The sequence below is a fragment of the Zonotrichia albicollis genome, chromosome 3, assembly GCF_047830755.1.
Source record: "Zonotrichia albicollis isolate bZonAlb1 chromosome 3, bZonAlb1.hap1, whole genome shotgun sequence".
NCBI classification, from domain to species: Eukaryota; Metazoa; Chordata; class Aves; order Passeriformes; family Passerellidae; genus Zonotrichia; species Zonotrichia albicollis.
Genome location: NC_133821.1, coordinates 19174914 through 19191020, shown reverse-complemented (window position 1 = coordinate 19191020; position 16107 = coordinate 19174914). Strand labels below are relative to the sequence as shown.

Sequence of the window (16107 nt, the reverse complement as noted above, 5' to 3'; positions counted from 1 at the left end):
CAAGGGGTGCACAACAAAATCAGGGACCAATAATTTGCAGAAACTTTATATACTATTATGATATCTAATACAACTTCAGGTGTTTTTGTTACATTATTTTCCTGATGTTATTTATTTGGTTATCAAAGGTTTGCTTAAAAAATATTGCCAGTCTTCAGTCTTTTATTTTGTCAACAGTTTTCCAGGGTGTCTATTGCATAAACTCAAAGAAAACAACAAGTCATACTGACACTTAGCTGTAAAGCGTAGAAAAATTAATAAATTCAGGAATCTCTTTTAAATGCAGGGAAAAGGAAAACAACTCTCAGAAATATTTTTAACAGCTACAAAAACTACATTACAAAGAGGCTTCCCAAGATTTGATTTAAAAGTGATGCTACTGACTCACAGAAAACGATTTTCCTTAAGATATAGTACAATGAGGCTAGCAGGCTTATCAAGAGACAACTTTTACCTTAAGTACTTTGAAAACTCCTTTAAAAGAGAGAAAACATTTTCCAAATCACTGAAAGCTTTCCTAATGTCACTAATAAATCCCTTATATATTTTTTGTTCTGGCTAGAACAATGATAATAATTAATGCTTGCAGGAATAAATCACATCTATATAGACAGACATGCACAGAGATGTGTCACATGTCCACTTCTCCTGTAGCTGAGAGGGCAAAAAATACTAATTTTTAATCTTACTGTTATAATTCCCAGAGATGACACATTATCAATTGTAAAACAGTTAACATTAACTCTTTAAAATTAACAGATAAAAAAAAACTGTTAACAGCTTTTAACACATTAAACACATTAACAGTTGTTTAATAGCTGTGGTTAGTAAGGGAAGTATTGCCTTCACTTATTTAATTTCAATTTTTTTTTTTTTTTTAACTTAGCAATCTTGGTAAAAACACATTTAGGACAAATTGCTTTCTATAAATGTATTAAACTGAGCAGTTTTTAGCCAATTTATGAACTGCATGAATGTTGCAATCACAAATCTGAGAGGTCTGAGCATTGTAGATAGTAGATTTAATGGTGATGGAGTGCCAACACATCTTTGGTGATATTCTATTATCCCCTCAGTTCACTAAACTTCTCTTTCACTCTGGGTATATATCTCCCATGTTTCAAAAAGAAAAACATGAAGTTTGCAGAGCACTACTGCTAAGCTGGGGACATATTTTAAATGACAGTAAAATCATAGTGTATTAAATTATACTCCCTTCACTGCTTAGCAAGAAACAGCCTTTAGGGATGTTACATAGGACTCGGATTTCTGACTGGTACTATTCTGCTGTAGAATTTAAGCTTTCCTGAAGAAACAGCACTGGAATTCTTCCACAGAAAATGTAACAGAAAGGTGGTAAATGACACATACATCGAGCCTGAAGAAAATTTATATGCATACAGACATCTGAGCTTAAGGTCATTATTCATTAAAAAAAAGCATTTCTAAAGATGAATCTAATTAGACTACACACTAGGCACAGCATTTATAATATGTAAAAACATGGATAGCTTTCTCTAAAACTGTAAATACTTTCATTGGTCCTCTGATTCTGCAGTTTAGCTCGTATCTGATTCTGCTTAAAACCAAAATTTTAATTCTTTTTAGATTATTGAACATTATTTTAAAATCTTTTCATTCATTCTAACACATATAGTCCCATTTAAATCCATGTCAGTAATAACATTTAACATTCCTGAAAATGGCACTGGATGATTAAAATACCACGAGGTAACATATAAGATAATCATGCTTGTAAACAGCCATATTGTATGATTAAAATAAGGCTGGTTTTCTGCAGCATAATAATACATACATTAAATTACACTGGGGATCAAGGGGATAAAATTATTCATATAAATAATCCAACCAAATACAGTGGGACCATCTGTGAATTAAGTGATAAGAAAGAAATTTAGTAGGAATTTGACTGTGACTTTATTCTGTCTTCACCTCCTGCCCTAAAAGCTCCTTATTTGTATTCTTTCCAGAAAACTACTACATAGCAGATACAAGATAAAGCATGGAAAGGAATAGGAAAAATAAATATTTCTAACCTTTATAGTTTTCAACACAGGGAAAGAAAGAGCATCTAGTTCTGCAAATAGAGAAAGTTACAATCTCTAAATAAGGAGGAAAAATGCCAAAGGTGTGTTCAAAGGTCCTGGAACATTAATAAACATGGCATGTATAAAGGCAGAAGTGTCTTAAAAATGTTGTCTGGTCATGTCAAAGATTATAACTTTAATTTTTGGCTCTTGTGTACAGAATATTTTATTATGGCTGTACTACTCCTTACATAAAATTTACAGGTTTAAGACGTATTTTTAGGCCATTTTTTAAATGGCAACACTGATAAGCAGACATGCAAATACTATGTCTACATTTTAATCCTAAAAAACTCATTTTCTTGGGAAAATGGTTCTGAAGTGTACTGAAAAAATTTTGTGTAAGACTTTCATGTGGCTTTTAGTTTTTTTTTCTTTAAAAGACACATTTACCACAGAGGAAAGTTGATTACAGTAATTACTGAAAATAGAGTGACCCAGTATAGTAAGGAAACCTTTTTTCAGTCTTAAAAGACTGTATTTGATTTAGTAAAAAAAAAAAAAACCAAATATCTCAACTGAAAATCTGACATTTATGTTTGCAGTAGTATATCCCCAAGGGAGCTCAGAGTAAGTTTCATTTCCATTCTGATTCCTTTTGACTTCAGTCTTATTTTGAAACAGACATATAAAAACCATTTGGGCAGGAGTAACTTGACTTTCGGGTTGAAGTCTTTTGCCAAACCTTTGAAAACTAATCAGAATTTGCTCAAATTGCAAATGTTTCCTAAAACATGCATGCTGCACAGCATTAGTGGAGATGTCTTGAGTTTTGCCACTAAATTCCTGAAAACTCTTTAACTTCAGCCCCAACAGGTCTTCCCTGTCATTCCAAACTCCGTAACCTGTGTTAGGTCCAGCCAGGTTTGGAGCAGGGAATGTGTCAGTCCTTCAGCAAATTCCCTGCTGGAATGGGCCCTGCAGAAAGGCAGCTTCCTCATTCAAGCACAGAAAACACAATGGCTGGGATGGCCGTGTGGGAGAAGAGTCTTAAAAACTTAAGAGGAAAAAAAAAATACACACTGCCTATTTTACTAGCTTAAAATAATGTTCTTTAGGTTGCAAAGTCAAAAATAGCAGCTCTGAGACATAAGGCTTCTTACGTAACTGAGATCCATCTACTTTATTCATATAGGGGAGGATATAGCCTTTAATTACACAGTTTAATGCAATTCTCTCCAGAGCTTCCCTCACTTGATCTGCACACAGAGGACTATTCTTAGCCAGAAGTAATGACTGAGTACCACAGAGAGCTGCTGTGCCAGTGAGCAGAGCATCTGCCCTCGCTGGAAAGAAGTGGGGTGTACCTCAGAACAAGGAGAGCTGAATGAAGAAATATACTCTATTCCCTTCTCTCCTAAATGTCACCGACATCTTTTCATAAAAATGCTTTCTTTAGGATTTTTCCTTCTGGGAAGCTGAGGCCCCAGAAAAACAATGTAAACATTAATTATCTGCTGCAGTGGAATGCAACAGGTGCACCTGGGATTGGCCCATGTTGGATGTTTGTAATTAATGGCCAATCAAAGGCCAAGCTCTCTCTGGGACAGAATCAGAGAGAGCACCTTTGTTTATTCATTCTTTTTTCTATTCTTAGCTTAGCAAGCTTCTGAGAACTTTTCTCTCTATTCCTATTAGCATAGTAATAATGTAATATATATCATAAAATAATAAACCAAGCCTTCTGAACATGAGGTCAAGATTCTTGCCTCTCTCTTCACCCTGCAACCCTTGCAACACCTAAAAACCCAACATGATTTTGCTCAGGTTTCGCAAGACAGGCATTTTCTGGGTAGACATTCCTAATGCTGCTCTGAATATTTGTTTGGAGAGAGCACTGCGATGGAAATCCCAGAACACACAGCCAGCTGTGCTTTGAAGTGCCAGTGGAGGGCTGGAGTGCGTGGTGTTATCTGTGAAGCGCTCAGAAAAAACTTCAGATGGGCACTCAGGGAATGTTTTCACCTGCAGTCTCTCTTGCCTCAGTTCTCACTGTGAATGAGAGCATCTTACATAGGCATTGTGCAATTCGCAATATTTGCACAGCAGCTCAGGTGTTATATCTATGAAAACCCTAGAAAAGCCTGGGAAATATTACTGATTCCTCTTCAGAGATTTTAATGTGGACAATGAATAAGGCTCAGGGCTACAAACTGAACAGCAAATAGAAAATTAAATATTGAAGAACTTATTATCCAGGCTATGCACTGAAGGAGACAAAGTTCAATGATAGTGTCATATATGATCATGTAATTAAAAACTACTTCATAATGGATACCCAGAAACAGATTAAATTGAAAGTGCATAGCATATTTTGTCCTGACAGTTCACAGCTTCTAAGTGCTATAGTGCTTCATTTTATACAATTCTCTGAGCATAAGTTTTGAGTGCAGTACAATCATAGCTGTTATATTGACACTGAGGACTCAGGCTGGTTGGAGAAGACGCAAACTGCCCATACTGACCTGGGATTTAAAAGCCTGTGCTCTTAATGTCTGTCTAAGAATAACCAAAGGAGTGCAAAGATTGATCCAAACACACAGATGACAAAAATACTTGACAGTCTATTTTTAAAGGGCAAGCATTTTAATACAGAACAGGCAATCTGATTAATGAGGGTCAGAGTGGGGTTAAAATATTAAACTTTTTTAGCCATTAATTCATAATTTTGTAAGGGAAAAAGGCATTGCAAGTTCTTGCCATGCTCCTACAAAAGAGGGAAAGAGTGCAAAAAGTAGTTGTAACCTACAGGAGTGAGAGGCAAGCAGGCAAAGCTTCCCACCAGTCACTTTTGTGCTGACAAGATCTTTCTATACATCTTTCTATAAAGATTGGAAAGTAGCATCATATAGTAGTGGGCAAGATTAAGCCTGTTTATTTCTTGACATTTCAGGGTGTTTTAATATTAATGCAGTTGAAAGATTGTTCTTTTTCCTATTCAGAGGACCTGATTCTGACTTAACTCTTATTTTACAATGGCTAAACGTATCACCTTCAAGAGACATCAATCCTATTCTACATGAAAAAGAGCACTTCAATAAGTTATTTTATTACAACAACTGACAGAGCTACTAAATGTGAAAAATCCACAGAAGCAAAATATTTTAGAAATATTGTACAGAATATATATGATTTCTAAGAACATTTTTCTCTTCCAATTCCTTTAGCTAATCAATCTTAGTATCTCTTTCTGCATTCTCTAATGACAAAGTTTAGTGTAAGTCACTGAGAGCTCAGACTAGACAAGGCCAAGTTTCCAAGACATACTTGTGTGCTGTTTTTTAGATTTCTGATGAGGAAGTTATAGAAGAGCAAAGCTGAATAACATCAAAATCTGTACCCTTCTCACTTTATATGTTTAGGCTATGAAAGCAGCAATGAGCCCAAATTATAGTGCAAAATCAAAATAACTAAATATTTCTAAGCTCTTAGAGGCATGCTCTTGAATTTGAGGTACTTCTATCACAATAGATACAGCATCACTGACTGCTTTTTGCTATTTTTTAATGCAAATGTAAATTAAATGAAGAGACAAATTCCATGCTTAAACACAAGAAAGAAAAAAAACAATGAAAGACACCAGTCACTGAATTTGCTTCTGAATTCGCATGATGCCATTAACTTAGACTGCAATGAATGTTCCTGTTTGTATTCTTTTTTTATACAGGGTAGAAATTGAAAGGATTTTTTTTTGCCCTTGCATCACTGTGGATGCTTTCATGGTTTAAGATTTTGTAAATCCACCAGGATGACTCACAGCATCACAATGGGTAAGATGCGCTTGAACAGCAAACTTGGATGTTCTAGGTATTTGTAATGTGCAAGAAAGACTACCTATTTAGAGACCCAAATGATATTTAAAAAGGGAGAACGAGATCCAGCCAGTGCTGAAACCATAGGTAAAACCTCTGGATGCCAACATGAATTGCAGTTGTCAGTGGATTTGTAAGAATACCAGGTCAAAACTTTTATCACTTGAACTCCTTTCTGTCACAGGATTTTTCTTTGCTATAAAAACTTCAATAGGAAACAGCGTGAAAATATTTCTCTCAGAACCTCAAACCTCATCCATTCCTTGTTACATTCTGAAATTCAAGATTTGTAATGTGGAAAAGAAAAACAAAACCTGTGCTGTACTGCTTATTATTACTGCACAACTTCCTGTAATACAGGACTCAGTTGTTTAATTGCTACAGAGAAAAAAAAAAAAAAAACTAAGTCAAGGCTAACTTCAATCCCAACTGCTCCTTCAAGTATTTTGGACTGAGAACAGTGACAAAAAAACCCCAATGAAATTCCTGGAAACTACCATAACAGATACAGTGTTCACAGAAAAGTAGTGGAGATTTGGGCCAACAAAGAAAATGTGATGTGAATATATTTTCTTCTGGTGAACTACTGGGAAAATTCTGATGTTTCTCGCCTAATACTTAAGTTAGGAATGTTTTATGTAAGAATGTGAGATCTATATTCAGAATTCTTCAGCAAACATTGAACTAAACCAGACAAACTTTTAGTTAATGTTGAGTGACAGTCCATTATTTATCTCTGAAAAACTATAGATTATTAAAAGAAACCATTCCAGGTTCTTTGCAATGTCAAAGTTACAGAAATTATTTTTCTGCAATATCACTGGAAAAAAAAAATGACACAGTATCAGCTTCTGAGAAGTTCAGCAACATTCATCTGAGAAGGACATGAAAGAAAGGCACTGATCTGTTCTTAAAAAAAAGAATCTGTTTACAAATCTTTCCTATATCACACCACAATAGTCTTAAGAATTAATTGACTTACATCGATGGGTTTCTAAATTCTATTTTCACCTACCACTGCTCTGATAAGAAAAAAAATCAAATTCAAAATGCACAACACTAGGAATCTCTCTGTCAGGACCAACATTCCTGGAAACTTCCTGTGGAAATTCCACTGCTTTCCTAAGGGAGGATGTCATGTGAAGCACCAGTCCACCCCAACAGACTGAGATCACCTGAAAATCATTGTGGTTAAACACAGCAGTGTGTGCAGTCCGGGAAGGAGCTGCTGTTCTCACCTGCCCTCTCTGACTCCCTGGACCTTCCAGCCCAAGAGTCTGGTTTTACAAACACAAAATGCACAAATAACTTTCGAAATGTAAAATGTAAGCCTGTTGCTGCGCAACAACCAGTGGAATCCAAGGTTTTTTATACCACTTTCATCACACTTGCATGATTCAGAATCAGGGAAGATAACATCTTTAAGGCTGAAGAGCACTTTTTTCCTGCCATTAGAGTCCTATTTTCCCATTTTTATTAACAATTAATATAACCTTAACATCACAAGACCATAATTCATTCTAAAGCTATTCAATGCAGCTGTGTTCTAGACACCCATTGCACAAATGCTGATAGGTGTGTGAAGATTCCGGTTGTCATCTTTGGAAACAAAAAGGAATCAGGATAATAAAGAAAATTACAGTATTGAGATACAGATCTTCATGTCTAGTCATTAATTCTGTCATTTTCTATACACTTATTCAAATGAAAATATATATAGTTTATATTACATACATGCAGTCTTTCTCAAAGAACCTTTTCCTAATAGAAATACCTCCTTTGAGAAAAATGCCATTTTAAAATGCTTTTTGTTAAAGCTAAAAATCACAAAAGAGAAAGAAGGCAAACAAGAAGGTCATTCTGCACCAGAAATTAAGTTGTAATTCAGAAATTTTGGATCTGTGCTACACATTTCAGGTGCATAGGGTAGTGCCAGTGACCTCCTTAATGGCTGTACACATTCACTTAATTATAAAAAGACAGCACTGTGGGAAGAATCAATCAAGTTTCTCTGCCTCTAAGCAATGCAAAGCCCTTTCTCTAGACAAAACCAAAAAGTCAAATGTTCTCAATTCAAGACCTTGTGCAACATGCCACAGTCTAAAAACAACCTGTGACTTGCACACCTGTGTAGCATTTTTGGGGTGTTACACCTCCATAGGCAAAATCCACTGTTTCTCAGTTTGTAGTGGCAGCAACTGCAAAGGTGATTCCGCACCATCCATTTGTTTGGGAAATCAGGTTTTCTCTCAAATCACAGAGAGTCTTACATTTAAGACAAAATTAGTCATATAACTTCACTCTTCCAGCATGGTTCATAAGGCACATATTAAATTAATGAATAATTATAGTGAAGATGATCGTGGCAATAAATATCAGAATTCACGAAAAGTATTTTCTCTATAGACATTCCCAGATGAATACTACAGGCAGAATCAGCAGGTTATTTAATTTGCCCTAGTTCTCTCTGTTTTCATATTCCTACTTGAATAATAAGTTCAGAATCAGCAGGTTATTAGGTTTGCTCTAATTCCAAACTTGAATCAATGGGACTTCAAATTGACTCCAGTGGAAAATGAAAACAGAACACATTTTCTTCAGATATCTAAAAGGTGCCAAATCTGCTGGTTATTAGGACATAACTAAGTAATTGCAGGTTCCTAATACACTCCATAGCATTAAATAAATCTAAAATCTCATCACAGAATCCTGGTTTTTAGCTGTCAGCTACCTCTCATTTCTTGACAATCTCAAGGAAGACATAACTGAGGCCACCTCTCACTTTCATCTGTCCCAGCACATGCTACAGTCAAGCCAATCATGACACACAGTGTCACCAAGCAATTTCAGGAGGTTTTAAGCATTTCCCCATGCAGAGTAACACCCTACCTTACCAGAAGGCTTCAGGTGTCTGCCCATGCAGGAGAAACATCATAGCACTTCAGCAGGCTACAAGCATCTGCCCTTCTTGTTCTTTGTCCCAACCTTTCATACCCTCACATTAATTCATTGCACCTGTGTGCCCACTGCTCCCTTTGGTGATTGGTCAGTGCACCTGGGCACTCCTTGTCTCATTGCTTTTAATGCTTTTCACCTGCTTCTCACAGCTGTATTAGGGATGAGGCTCAGCCACAGCCCCACTTCCAATTACCATAAACTGCTTTCCTACATTCACCCTCAGATCTTTCATTGAAAATGGAAGAGAATAAAACTTAAAAAATTATGTGGTTTTTGATTAGGAGCAAGAGTTCTTCACTGTACTCAGACATTAAATCCTGGATCTTTCTACAGTAATAAGGAACCTTTTACAGTAATAAGGAAGATTTTATGCAGGTGTTACGAAGAACTTTTGTGACCATCAGAAGAGCTGAATTGTCAGAGGAGAAGTGGCTGGCAGGTGACAAGCTACATCATTTCCAGTGTCTAGTCAGAACAATGGCAGACAAAAAAGCAAGAAAAACCACACTATTCTGAATACTCAGCTATGGATAGGCAGTAGGAAGGCCTGCAATTTCAAAGCCAGCTAACAATTATTAGTTCTGTAGACTAAAGTGGTCACACAATAGTAAAGAGAGCTTCAGGTCTTGACTTCCTCTCCTACATCCCTAATAGAAATTCTGATCTTTCATGTATCTGATGACCAGGAAAAAAGATCCTACCAAAAGCTCCTGTATGGAGGAGCTTCACTTTACAGAAAGCAAACTGAAAAAGTGATGTGAACTGTGCAGGGTCACTGAGAAAGCAATGTCCTATAAAACCCATGTGGGTTTTCCTACTTCATTGCTTCATTAGTTACTGCAGATATTTTGTTCATTGAAGCACTTATTGATCCTACTGATTCTGCTCCGAGATCCAAGAGAATGGCTACACATTTGCATGAACTCACCACATACAACTTATTAGCTTGGCAGAAGAACACCTGAGCTGAAAAATTGAGTTCTGCATATACAACAGAATAATCCAGGCTGGTGAAGTGCTTGTGATACACTCAGATAACATCACCACAGTACAGAATGAGAAACTGCCATTCAAGAAAGTGCATATTCTTTGTAAAAGATTAAATTATGATCCCAGCTCTGCACAGAACTAAATAAAGGCAGCAAAGTACTGACTTTGTTAGCCAATTCTATACATAACACAATTAAAGGTATGTCAGTTACACACTAACCATTGAAATAAGTATATTTGGTCTCTACAATTTAGTCCTTGGATTCACAAAGGTATTGAACACCTCAGAATGCCCTTCACTCTTCTGGAAAATCATGTGTTTATGAAAGTACACAAATTTCAACTACAACACAACAAACTGGACAGAGCATTTTTCCAAAAAGTGGTATTGGTTTCTACAAGGAGCACCAAGCCTTCTGGTAGGTAAAACATCATATTAAATTCACCAAGACAGGTGGGTGAAGCTTTCTCTTTTAAGTTACCAACCAATTTTTATATGTTTATTAAAGGATGCATCAACCCTCCAAGCTGCCTATGTTAATGCTAGCCTCTACATAAAACTATTTCTATCAGGAACTCATTTTTAATTGTCAGCCTTTTCCCCATTCCTGTCCATCAGGTCAGTAATGATGAAGGGGTAAAATCCTACAAATTCATGGCTACCATCTATTGTTAAAAAATTCCCAGAATGCCAACCTTCAGCTGAGACAAAAGATCAAGTACATTTGATCCAAAATGCCTGCAAGCCCTGAAGTGCAATTACATCAAGACATAGAGAATTTTAACATATATTATTTTGAAATTCTTAATGAATATGACCAATCTGACACAAGGCCCTATGGTGCTAGATTCTAGCATATTAGCTGTCTATAGTTCACAATATAGACTTAAATTTAACAAGGAGCCAGCACCTCAACTAGGTCCAACGGGAAACAAAAACCTCACTACTTAAAATATTATTTATCTGGAGTACAAAGATATAGGCCATAAACATTTCAATATCATCATTTTGAAAGGATTAGTAATACTCAACAAGAAACCTCCTCAGAAGATAATATAAAACAGACTGCCAACTCCTAATTACCAGTGAAACAGTATTTTAATTCCAGTGATTTTACATGAGGCAGATATTGAAATCAATATCCTATCATACTGAATCCTGGCAAAAAAAAAAAATACCATATCAAATTTCATTAGGAAAATGATGCAAAACTACCCTTTAAACTGACATAAGGATTGGGTTTTTAAATGACTACATGTGAATGTAACAGATGTAACAGTTCTGAATGACTTTTTGATTACTTGGCTATCCGCTCTCAAGATTCTACTCTGACAACAGTCACCATTTTGAAATATTAAATAAAACGAAATAATGAATGTTAAATTATTTGCATGATTTGTACCTATACAGAACCTCAGTGCAATCTCTGGTGCATTTCTAGCCCTCCTTCTAATCCAACATCACCTCAGTGGCCACTGACACTGACAAGAAAATCAGCATGAAGAAATACAGATCATGTAGATAAAGATTCTGAAGTGTAAATCAAAAAGGCAAGTTTTGTTCACAGTATTTAATAGCCCAAAGTATATTTAACTAGGATTCAAGAGGGATAAAGACCATGGTGACTACTCTGTTAAGACTGACTATTGGCAATGAGTTCAACAACATCTCACACAAACACACAACTTGCAATAGATAATTAATGCCAAAAGAAGTTTGAATGTTTCATTCAAGGCATAAAGAGAATAAAATGGATTAAAATATCAAAAATTTTAAAGAGATATAAATATTGGATGGCATTTAAAAAAGTAAACATACAAAAGGAAATACAACAAAGACTGATGCAGTATATTCAGAACCCAAACAAATAAATCTAAGTGCTGGCTAGGCTGAGACATCTGGAACTGACTTCCTGAAAAATCACTTTCACAGTTCAAAACATAGCTGGCATCAACTTCTGAATATCTGACAAGGAAGAGCATCTCTTACAGAGAACAGCTGCCTGAACAGGCCTCATTTTTCTCACAAACCAGAAACTCAGTGGAACAGCTAAAATACATGTTATAAACAGGAATAGTTTGAACTCACAGAGCAATTGCCTGAATAGATGCTAATATTGAGGTAAGTAGGGAAGCTGTATTTTAAAAATATAAAGGATCCTGTCTGCAACTTTTTCAAGCCACTAGAGATACAGAAAAGTAGAAAGGCATGGAGTGACAAGAAGTTAGATTCAGTGAGAAACTTTCCCCAACTCAATGTGTATTTTACTACCTCTTTTAGAACTGCCTGCTTTCTTTCTCAGACAGGATACTGGACATGGCTATTTTTATATAAATGAGGATGAAAGAAAAATTATACTTTTTTTTTTTTGTCTGAAGTGAGAGGGCCACTATTTTAGTCATTTAATAGGCAAAACAGGGAGGGTTTTTTTTTTTATTTTGATATTTTAACCTACGGAGAAAAATTACAATTTGGAGGTTCACTGATTTGAAGAATGTATTCTCCTTACCTTCTAGGAACTTGACTTAATGAACTAGAAATCTGACTTTGAAGTATATATTTTTAATAAAAATCTCTCCCTATCATAGGATCAAGCCATAACAATTTGAGTAATTTCAGGAAATATTGTAATTTTCACCTAATAGAAGGTTGAATTGTATGTCAAAAACTTAACAGAAAACTGATATGGCAGTCAGGGTCTATTTCAATGCTACTCTTATTCCTAATAAAATTCGTTACAATTTGGTGTATTTTTTCCTTCTACAGAATCACTATTATTATGTGGACTAATATACCCTTGCCTTTTTCAGTACAAAGCAGAGATTTTATCTTTTAGAAGGCTCTTGTACTGTTTTTATTCATGGGCCTATCAACCAGAGAACTGCTAGAGATCATAGTTTTCTTTGCTATGGATTGCACATCCTTGACACTGAAGCAAAATTCCAGTCCTTTTTCTCTGATTTATGCCAATGTTCCCATTGAAGAGAACTTAGATCCTACTGGAACAAAAGGAATGACTGAATGGTTCCTTCCTAGCTTGCACTACTCTCCCAGTGGTGTAGTTCATAAAACATAAATGAAGCTACTCCTGATTTAGACAGGTATAAAGCCAGTTAAGCCTACTGGAAATAATTTATATTACTATAACTTATATTACTATATTACTGGAAATAATTTAAAATACTTTTTTTTGGTAAAATAAAAAAGAAAAAAGACAAAACAAAAAACCCCAACAGAACAAAAAAATCCAACCCAAAACTTGGTTGAACCTCACTCTTACAAGAAAAAAAAATTACTTGGGATCATTAATAAGCTTTTCAAAGATGAAAATCTGCGAAAAAAAACCCACCAGATTTTCTCCTGAAAATCACTGAACTTGTATTTAAAATGGCATCTTAAGACTTGAAATGTTGACTCTAAATCTATTACTTTTTAATTCCTAAATGTGCACGTCAGGGTAGAAAATTTTGAAAAGGTTTTCTTTGTTATTGTTGGTATTAATTCCTACAGTCCTCATTACACCAAGGAACTCTGTGTTTTACCATACTGCAGAGACATAGAAAAACAACAAATCCAAGGCAAAAAAAAAAATTTACATATTAAAAAAATTCAAGGAAAATAGAATTTAATCACCATCTTTCACCTTTAAATAGAAGGTATCAACTAGGAAATGTGGATAAAATTTTAGATAAAAATGGAAATTGGGAGGGTCTTCGTATCTAAAACCATTTTTAAACAAAAAAACTCAAAAGACCCCTTCAGATAATTGCAGCCTGAGATGATCCTCTAGCAATGGCAATGTCTTTCCAAGGCTTGTGGGAAATTTACACATTCTGGGAACAAAAGATCAAAGTTCAACAGCTTAATGTCTATGTTGGCTACAAAAAACTAAAGAATGGAAGCCAAGGTTTCTTTCTTGGCAGATACAAAGGCTTTACTTGTCCTTCTGCCTTTTCTGGTTCTTAGAGTATTAAATAATTTATAACAGTTCAATATATTTGCTGGCACATGTGAGTAACTTCGAATCCCTTCATCAAAACTTGACTGATCGAAGTGTCAGCTGCTACCTTTTCTCAATTAACAGGTATAAACTGCAATGTGGTTCCATTTATGTTGCTGTCAGGGCAAATGTTGCCTCCTGTTTCAAATGAAATAACAATCTGAATACTTTCTGCTAAAATTATAAGCTTTCCCATTATTTTACAAGGTTTCTTAGTAGTCAAGGGACATGTGAGGAGGATCTTGATGCCACTGATGTCCACTGTAAAACCACTAGCACTTTCATGAAGTCAGCATTTCATCTTAATTTAAAGGGGATTCTAAATGTTATTTTGAGTATTATCTTAAAAATTCCATACAAATTTCACTAAATATAGATATGTACATATATTTCTCTAAAATTGTATCTAAGCATAAAAAATGTTCCTTAAAAATAGGCACTGAACATATTATCATGTAAAGGCAATAATTTATCTGACATATTACATGCAATCATGTGAACTCTTTCACATAAGTATTATATATGCAAAATAGCTTCAAATAAATAAACTAAGTTTTAGTGTAAAGAGCATATAAATCTATAATAGTATTATTAGTATTTAAATTCCCATTATTGCTTTAACAAAGCTGCTACACCTCATAATTTCTCTTTCTTTATAATAGGGCCTAACTCAGAGATGCTAAGACATTAAAACATATTGTACATACACCTATATATTATGTAGTATCATATATTAAAAATTGACACCCAAATACTAAATCAATTGAGAGGGTTTACCTAATATAAAAGATATTTCATTTTACATTTTCTAGGAATGGGTGCAATCGAAAGTACAAATGACTAATTTTCTGAAACTATTATTTCCTCCTATAAAAAATTATTTAAAGTGTTAGTTTGGTTTGAATTTTTCACGAATGGCAGATGAGAGATAAACAGCTGATAAAAGTAAACAGGATGCAGAATGACTGTAGCATTTTGAGTATTGACACTAAGGACAGAAGGTGTTACATAATAAAGCACAGCCACAAATGATGTTTTCTTTCTTATAATGAGTGAAATCTGATAGAAATGCTAAAGGCAAATTATTCAGCCATAAATGTCATGCAGCCACTCAGTGAAGATCTTAATTTGGCCTTGATAATATCTTATTCATATTTACCTTTTACATTTTAAACTTAGGTCTCTGCTCTCCAATCTTGTCATGATAATCATATTTTCCCTTGATACATTTACTCTTATTTCATTTATACACCTTCACGTCCTGCTCTAGGTACACAACATACATAATTTCTATGCCTAAGGAGCTGCAAGCAATGGTACATTTACTAACAAAATAATAAAAACAAGAGTCCTGCATGCATCTGCAAAGAAAACGTTCACATTCTTTCCATTTGCCAAAAACAATGGGCACTGAATATGAATCATATTTTACCCAGTGATTTATTTGTAGATGAGATTAAGGAAACTGCTGTTTTTCTAGGTTCCCTCTTCCTTGGTAAAACTACTCAGTCATTTTGTGGTCTTGGAGTATGTTCTTCCCCCTTGCCCTTTTGTGTTCTCCCTGTCTAACTGGCATGGTGAATTGCTAAATATGTTGCAAAGCAGTACCCTTCTTATTCATGCAAAAGCATAATCCTCCATTTAATCCCCTTCCTCCCCGGCCACAATTTAAGGAATTCACAAATAAATCACTGATTTTCTTTCAATGACATAGTAGAGGCAAATACAAAGTGGACTCTGGTCTCCTCTACTCTACAAAACCAAGCCCAGATCACTTTTGCACTTAATCCAGTTAAATTATTCCCAGCATCAATTTCCCTGCTCCCCAAATTATTTACCACCAGCTGCTTGTGATAGGCATGCACGTCCCCTCCCTCAGTTCCCACCGAGCGTGGTTCCAGCCACCCCCTGCCATCTGGGTGACACCTGGTACCCAGCACCCATCTCTCTTTACCCAGAACAACCCGAAAACACGGGAAGATGCTCAGATAACACCCTCTTCCTCCTCTCACTCATCCTCGCAGAGAACAGAAGAGTGATGGCACCATGGTTGGCCACAGAGACACATGGAAGACATGGAGGAGAAGGTGGGGAAGAGGGGAGCCAGGGACATGGTGGGAAGAGAGGGGAGGGAGGAAGATCCACTCATACAGATGAAACTTCATGCAGGCCTGGCCTCCGACCCGTCCCCTCCACGGAGCCATGGGGAGGGGGGCGATGGGGCGAGCTGAGATGGCC

At 35.7% G+C, this 16107-nt stretch overlaps 1 protein-coding gene and 1 long non-coding RNA gene across 32 annotated transcripts in view; both read right to left on the bottom strand.

The window, feature by feature from the left end:
* Positions 1 to 16107, bottom strand: part of NRXN1 (neurexin 1) — a 693385-nt gene that overhangs the window by 671828 nt on the left and 5450 nt on the right. The window lies entirely within an intron of this gene.
* The window catches only part of LOC141728479 (uncharacterized), a 69858-nt gene extending 53751 nt beyond the window's left edge, over positions 1 to 16107 (bottom strand). Inside the window, exon 1 of the long non-coding RNA XR_012579429.1 lies at positions 1 to 16107. This exon is cut by the window's left edge and continues 15521 nt beyond it. This is a non-coding gene — a long non-coding RNA (uncharacterized LOC141728479).